Below are 8901 nucleotides of genomic sequence, written 5' to 3'. Positions count from 1 at the left end.
GAGGATGGCGGGGGATCACAGCGGAGAGAATTCAAGCAGCCTGCTGCACCGCCACTGGAGACACAGATGCCGGCTGGGAGGTGAGTATGGAGGGTTTTTTTTTCCTTTTTTTTTTAAGCCTTCCCTGACTCGAGTATAAGCCAAGGGGGGGCTTTTTCAGCACAAAAAAATGTGTTGAAAAACTAGGTTTATACTCGAGTATATACAGTAATTCTTTTCTTTTTCTCTTTCACATCATCACTTCAGGAACAAAAGTGCCCATGTGAATGCATGCACTTAAATGATGGTCTCTCCTCATGTCCAAACTCTACATCTCGCAACTCAAAAGTGTCATATGAAAATCGCCCCATGTAAATAAACCCTGGAAGTGTGATTTCCAGAGTGACTTAATGGGGTTGTCTCACGCTGAAACGGGTTTTTTTTTTTTTTTTTTTCAATAGGCCCCCCGTTCGGTGCGAGACAAATCCAAGGGATGGGTTAAAAAAAAAAAGTTTATTACTTACCCGAATCCCCGCGCTGCGGCGACTTCTTTCTTCCTTTGCCAAGATAGCCGCCGGGATCTTCACCCACGATGCACCGCGGGTCTTCTCCCATGGTGCACTGTGGGCTCTGTGCGGTCCATTGCCGATTCCAGCCTCCTGATTGGCTGGAATCGACACACACGACGGGGCGGAGCTACGAGGACCAGCTCTCCGGCACGAGCAGCCCCATTCACCAGGGAGAAGACCGGACTGCGCAAGCGCGTCTAAAAACGCCAGAAGACAGCGAATTTAGACGGATCCATGGCGACGGGGACGCTAGCAACGGAGCACGTAAGTGAATAACTTCTGTATGGCTCATAATTAATGCACGATGTACATTACAAAGTGCATTAATATGGCCATACAGAAGTGCTGAACCCCACTTGATTTCACGAGACAACCCCTTTAAATTAAAAATTTTTCCCACAAAAACAGGATTTTTTAGTGGTGTGATTTTGGAATAAAACGTGATCTTTGCGGTTGTCTTGTAGGTATTCGGGTATAAGGCCTCTTTCACACGGGCGACAGTGTTTTTTTTTGGTTTTTTTTCCGCAAGAAAATCCTAGCAAAAATCACATCTTTGTTCTTGTGATTTTTCAGCAATGTCGTCGCCTTTTTATTCTAGAAAAAATTAAACAAGGATATATTACTTCGAAAATCGCATCAATTCCGGACAGCTGCAGTGCAAAAGGGAACCATATCAATGTTACAGAGCAGAAGGAGCACAACCAGCTGTCAATCACTGATGGGACCGCCTACTGGACTCTACCCTCAATAGGCAGAAAATACAACTCGCTATGTTATACAATATAAATGAAATGTTCCCTCCTATTCTGTAATTACTACAATTATGATGCTAGTCTCTTATCTATTCCTTTTTTTTTTTTTTTGTAATCTGCATTACAAGTATCATTTTTATTTTTCTGTCAATGTTGCTCTGATGTTTTGTTTTTTTTTTTGGTGGGATGATTAGTTTCCATTGGTACAATTTTTTTTGTGTATGTGTGTATGTGTGTATGTATGTGTATATATATATATATAATGAGATACAACTTTTTGATTGCTTTTTGTTGCTTTTTATAATGCAGATGAATGAAAAATGGATTTTTTCTTTTATTTTTTTATTTTTTTTGTCCCTCAAGGAAACTTGACGATGTAATTCGAGATGTTAGCCCAAAAGAGTACTTTTAACCCCTTAACGACCGGGCCATAGCCTTTTTACGTCCTCCCGAAGTGGGCTTTATTCTCTGAGGACGTAAAAACATGCGTCCTACAGAGAATAAAGCCCCTCGGGCTCTGGACGTGACAGCTCCATGCTGTCGGTGCCCGCAGGTAGCCGTCAGCATGGACCTGTCATCCCGGGCTGCTGATGGATCGGATCCATCAGGGCAGCTGAAATTACCCACCCGGGTCCTGCCGCACTGCTCCCCACTCTCCTCGTCCTCCGGGCCCCGAAGCCGGTCTTCTGCGCATGCACACCAGGCGGCATTACGTCAGCCGCATGCGCAGAAGGCCCGGAGCCGTGGGAGATTTAAAATCTCCTGGCTCCTGTAGGTAGCCGGGAGGCAGGAGATGTCAGCGGGGACCGTGGCGAGCCGTCCCCGGTACCGCGATCGCCGTTATCCAATGGATAACGGTGATCGCGGAAAAGTGAATAAAAGTTTTTTAAAAAGCAAAGTTTCACCTCCCCTCATTGATCGGATCCATGAGGGGAGGTGAAAATACTCACCTCGGTCCTCCCCGAAGTCCCCTTCTGCGCATGCGTGCCCGATGATTGACGTCGGGCACGTGCACAGAGGGGCTCGAGCCCCAGGAAATTCAAAATCCCTCTGCTCCTGGCTGCCATGTGTAGCCAGGAGCAGAGGGATGTCACCCAACATGTGATCACTGTTATCCAATGGATAACAGTGATCATTTCAAGTAAAAAAAAAAGTGTAAAAAGTTTTTAAAAAGCGTACCTTTTATCTCACCTCACGGATCATATCCGTGTGGGAGGATGAAAGTATGTACATAAGGCCCCCGATTTATCCGCGGACCTTACCCCAGCTTCTGCGCACACGCCCATTGCCAAAATGGCCGACGCATGCGCAAAAGCTGTGGATTGCCAGGATAATTTAAATTCTCCCTGCTCCTGGCTATAAAACGTAGCCAAGAGCCTGGAGATTTCATGGAGGGCCGTGGTGAGCGGTTCCTGGTCACGTGTTCGCCGATATACAATAAGGGCGATCACGTAAAAGTAAAAAAAAAATTAAAAATTGAAGTTTCATCTCCCCTCAGCGATGCGATCGGTGAGAGGAGATGAAACTTTTTACTAGAGGCCTGCGTATTTGAACCCCGATGCGATTCTCCTCCGTGAGCCTTCCCGAATTCTGCACATGCGATTGCCGGCAAAACGCCGGACACATGCGCAGGAGTCGGGGAGCCCAGGAAATTTAAAATCTCCTTGCTCTCAGCGACCAACGGTCGCCGAGAGCCTGGAGCAGTGACAGGTGGCCTCGTTGAGCGGTCGCCGGTCACGTAATAAAAAAAGTAGAGCTCTAACATAGGTCGGTCTCACATGACCAGATAGGAATTACGGATTCCGCATGCGTCTGATCCGCGGTAATACGCAGATCAATCGCATTGGATTACACAATTCCGCTCATATTAGTGGGTTGGAATTGTGTAATCCACTCGCAGAAAAGAGAACGCAGCAGGTTCTGTTTAACTGCAGATATCCGTAACATAGAGCCCATTGTGCTCCATAATCGCGGATATACTCGCAGCCCATACGCAACTACGTTGTATACGGGCTGCGGGTACCCACGTCATTGCTAAGCGACGGTGCAGGAAATATAAACAAAAAAAAATGTACTGCGCATGACCGCCCGTGTACGTACGCAGTTATGCGCAGTACATTACGTGGCCGTACGCAGGGTCACAGCTCCTTCATTAAGGAGTCTAGTTTTCGAAATGGGGTATTTTGTGGGGGTTCTCTATGGTTTTGGGCGCTCAAGAACTCTACAAGTGGGCAATGGGGGCTAAAAGGACTTCAAGCAAAATCTATGTTCTGAAAGCCACTGACTACTCCTTTCATTTTGGGCCCTGTTGTGCATCCAGCCATAAGATTAGGGCCACAATGGGTATGTCTCTGAACAAGGGACAAACGGGTATCCATTTTTGGGTGCAAGTCTTCCTTCATATGTGTGCTGTACAAAAAAAGTTGTTTTTAAAATGACAGAATTGCCAAAAAAATGAAAATCACATTTTTTTCCTTTTGCTTGGCTTGAATTCATTCAAAAACTGTGGGGTCAAAATATGCAGTACACCCCTAAATAAATTCCTTAAGGGGTCTAGTTTTCAAAATGGGGTCAGTTGTGGGGTTTTCTATGGTTTTGGGCGCTCAAGAACTCTACATGTGTGCTATGGGGCCTAAAAGGGCTTCAAGCAAAATTTCTGTTCTGAAAGCCACCGGTTGCTCCTTTCATTTTGGGCCCCGTTGTGGACTTAGATATAACATTAAGGCCACAATGGGTATATTTCTGAACACGGGAGAAAGAGGGGTATCCATTTTGGGGTGTAAATCCTCATTTTCATGTAAACTATAGGGAAGAAATATGTCTTTAAAATGACAGATTTGCAAAAATATGAAATCTTACTTTTCTCCTCTAAATTGAATTTATTTCTGAAAAAAAACTGTGGGGTTAAAATACTCATGACACCCCCCAGTGAATACACTAAGGGGTGTAGTTTTTAACATGGGGTCATTTGTAGGGGTATCTATCATTCTGACATTCATGAGCCTTTCCAATCTTGGCTTGGTGTAGGAAAACAAAGTGTTCCTCAAAATGCTAAAAAGTAATGTTAAATTTGTACGTCTCCTAAATGGTTAAAAAAAAAACGAAAGTTTTTCCAATGTGCACCCAAAATAAAGTAAACGGACGGAAATATATATCTTAGCAAAAACTTCTATATTATGTTTGCACATATTTAAAATATTGCAGTTGGAAATGTGAAAAAATGACGATTTTTTTTTTAAATTTTCCCAATTTTGGCGCTTTTAATAAACACAAATGCTATCGGTCTATTTTTTCCGCCTAAATGAAGTACAACATGTGGCGAAAAAACAATGTCAGAATCGTTGGATATGCAAAACCTTTCTGGTGTTTTTCCATGTTAAAGTGACACATGTCAGATTTGCAAAATTTGGCCTGGTCATTAAGGCGAAAAAGGCTTGGTCCCTAGGGGGTTAAGAAAGCAGCTGATATAGTAGCCCTCCCACCCCACACGTGATCACTGAACAGTGTCCCTGTTGGTCGGGCAATGCTCTTGCATATCTGCAATAAGTAAATGTCCTAGACGACTGTCACTTATATAGTGCTATATGGGCCATCTTCAGCTGCTGGGAGGAGCTGAAAATGTCATAGAATGGTAGAGTTGGAAGGGACCTCCAGGGTCATAGATCATAGAATCATAGAATGGTAGAGTTGGAAGGGACCTCCAGGCTCATCGGGTCCAACCCCCTGCTCAGTGCAGGATTCACTAAATCATCCCAGACAGATGTCTGTCCAGCCTTTGTTTGAACACTTCCATTGAAGGAGAACTCACCACCTCCCGTGGTAACCTGTTCCACTCATTCATCACCCTCACTGTTAGAAATGTCCAACAGAGCAGGCATGTTCCGAAATGAAAGTGCAAGTACTCTTTTTAAGTCAATGGGATATCTACTGTTGCCTAAAGTGGAGTAAGTCCGCTCTTCTATTGGTTCTATAACCTGGTACGTTGGCCTTACTCTATCTCAACACTGGATTATTGCATGTTCGTAATTATGGGATGGAGATTCTAATGTTTAGCTAAAACACTGACACAAGTAGATTCTTTATCCACAAAAGACCTTCCAGAAGACCAATGCATCACAAGCTCGGACACGGTTCATTTCTTCTCCAACCAGTAAGTAAAACCCCACTATGAGCTTCACATCTTTATTGATGCCGTTCCCAAGCATCGGAATAACAGACTATACATTATAAAATGAATCGCAACTCAAATTATCCAAAACATTTTGCTTTTACTACTTCTGGAGTAACGTTCCACGATGATCATCTTTGTTTTGCTTCCTACATTGTACGGTAAAGCAAAGCCAACAACCATGAAGATTGAAGATCATTACTTGTCACGGCCATTTGTGCAGGAGGTAAGTGCAGTGCCCTTTTCTGCAAGAGACAGAGATAATGCATTATTAGTAGAGATTGTAGTAGATTAGTTGAATTATATATTATTTTCATACCTGCAGACATTTGTGACACATTCTAGTCCTTGCTGGCAATACGCTCCTATTGGCTTGCTTCCAACCGTTCTCCAAAATGGGGTCATTCTGGGTCCTCTCAAAAGTGACGCTAAAGGCCAGTCTGTCTTCTGTTCTATGTTGAAGTATGTGGTTGAAGAAGATCCTTGGTACATTGAGGTGGACTTTGAAAGAACCTTTGACACAGTACATAGAACCAATTGATTAAAGGCTTATGACCATTTGTACCAACTGGATTCATGCAAAGTTCTTTGGTGGCATAAGTCTGATTTGCATAACCTAAGGAGAAGAGCACTTCATGAGCATACCCCTAGTGTATCTGTGTAAAGTCCCCTCCGTGGCAGAACTGCTCACGTGGAATAGGTGTACCTAACACAAGGCTGGACATGTTTTATTGGTGGCTGCCAGCCCTGTTTATACACAGGCGATGGATGTGGAGAAGGATGGCACAAGGCTCTGCTTCGGGGCACACCACAGACCTGGAGAGGTAAGTATGAAATGTATTTCAATGGGGAAAATTGATTTGACTTTGAATTAAACTCTTCACCCAAGGCACCACTGTATTGTGAATTTCTGCAGTTTTTAGCACTTAGAATTTAATATTGAGGTTTGCGACCACTTCGCTTTACTTTTTTTATTTAGAATGTAAAGAATGATTGTGGCAAATTTCACGTTTGTGCAGTACTGATGTGTTATTAGTTACATTACATAGGGGTGCACTTACTTTTGCATGTAGAATTAAATAATCAAGTTGTGACCCCTTTACTTTTCCTATTTATGACCTAATATCGAGGATCACATGGTCAGTTTTAACCAGTAAATTTCCCCACCTTCTCAATTTATAATTCCAATGGCAGGTTATAACCCAACCAATGGACTTCTTCAAACCACTCCCATTCAAAAAGATTTTTTGGTCACATGATGTAAATCCACCAATCCTTTTTTATAGCTCTAATTCAATCACAAAAATGTTAAATACTGTCATCCCAACAACATTATACCTACACACTTTAAAGGGGTTGTCCCGCGCCGAAACGGGGTTTTTTTTTTCAACCACCCCCCCCCCCCCCCCCCACCCCCGTTCGGCGCGAGACAACCCCGATGCAGGGGTTAAAAAAGAACACCGCACAGCGCTTACCTGAATCCCCGCGCTCCGGTGACTTCTTACTTACCTGCTGAAGATGGCCGCCGGGATCTTCTCCCTCGGTGGACCGCAGGGCTTCTGTGCGGTCCATTGCCGATTACAGCCTCCTGATTGGCTGGAATCGGCACGTGACGGGGCGGAGCTACACGGAGCCCCATTGAGAAAAGGAGAAGACCCGGACTGCGCAAGCGCGTCTAATTTGGCCATTAGACGCTGAAAATTAGACGGGCACCATGGAGACGAGGACGCCAGCAACGGAACAGGTAAGTGAATAACTTTTGATAACTTCTGTATGGCTCATAATTAATGCACAATGTACATTACAAAGTGCATTAATATGGCCATACAGAAGTGTATAGACCCACTTGCTCCCGCGAGACAACCCCTTTAAGCCTATACAAAAGACTTTGATCACTTAAAGCATTTTTATTCCATATCAATATCTAGAGATGTGGTTATGAAAGATGAGAAAAATGAGGTATTGGACACGCCTCTCAAAACCTCCCACGGTGGAGTAATGAGATTTATTAAGTTAATATCTTTGAAGGGGTTAAACGTTGATATACATTGTAGACATTCAGTCCCACTTCTCATCAGTAGTATTTGCTTATGCCCACTAGGTGTCGCATTATCCCAATGAAGAAAGCCTATACAACTTGTGCTTAAAGGGGTTGTCCCGCGGCAGCAAGTGGGGTTATACACTTCTGTATGGCCATATTAATGCACTTTGTAATGTACATTGTGCATTAATTATGAGCCATACAGAAGTTATTCACTTACCTGCTCCGTTGCTAGCGTCCTCGTCTCCATGGTGCCGTCTAATTTTCAGCGTCTAATCGCCCGATTAGACGCGCTTGCGCAGTCCGGTCTTCTTCTTTTCTGAATGGGGCCGCTCGTGCCAGAGAGCGGCTCCGTGTAGCTCCGCCCCGTCACGTGCCGATTCCAGCCAATCAGGAGGCTGGAATCGGCAATGGGCCGCACAGAAGACCTGCGGTCCACCGAGGGAGAAGATCCCGGCGGCCATCTTCACCAGGTAAGTAAGAAGTCACCGGAGCGCGGGGATTCGGGTAAGCACTATCCGGTTTTCTTTTTTAACCCCTGCATCGGGTTTGTCTCGCGCCGAACGGGGGGGCTATTGAAAAAAACCCATTTCGGCGCGGGACAACCCCTTTAACCTTTTCAAATTAAAAGAATGAGTATGGCAGCTGTATATAAAAAAAATAAACTGTATAAAGTAGAAGTAACAATAAGAATAGTATTTTATACATTGTGTGTGTATATATATATATATATATATATATATATATATATATATATATATATATATATATATATATATATATATATATATATATAGTGTGTGTGTGTGTGTGTATGTATATATATATATTTTATTGATCGTCTAGTTAGCAGAATGATCAGCAGAGGGCTTACACCATAAACATCTGGCTCTACGACGTTTATAACTACTAGGCTTATTGTCATTGGTCTTGTTCTTGGTACTTTTTCATCATATATATTTTTGATATATATATTTTTTGAACTTACATACTCCTATTCTTCAAGGTTGAGGAGGTTAAAGGGGCCATCTCAGTATTTTTTTAATTTATTTTTTTGTTAAAACCCCATTTTTTATGCGGTAAAATAACTATCCGGCATATATTAACCTGTTCCCATCATCTCTCACGCCGCTGCTCGTTCCTTTGCTCCGGTTTCTTCTTTACGGGCTGCAGTCCAGCCTGCTTACGGAACGTCGCTGAGGCCTGTCATTGGCTGCAGCATCCTGTGGACATCCCATAAACAGGCTGGGACAAATGTTATGTCAGAGGAGAGCAGAGGCATGGAGAGAGGCGAGTATGTTTAGTACTGTTTAGTTATTTTACTGCATGGGTAACTGGTAGAGATGAGCAAGCGTACTTGGTTCGGGTGTTTTTGCACTCAAGCACCGCTTA

Source organism: Eleutherodactylus coqui, chromosome 10 (assembly GCF_035609145.1).
Source record: "Eleutherodactylus coqui strain aEleCoq1 chromosome 10, aEleCoq1.hap1, whole genome shotgun sequence".
NCBI lineage: Eukaryota > Metazoa > Chordata > Amphibia > Anura > Eleutherodactylidae > Eleutherodactylus > Eleutherodactylus coqui.
This window is presented reverse-complemented; position numbering follows the sequence as displayed.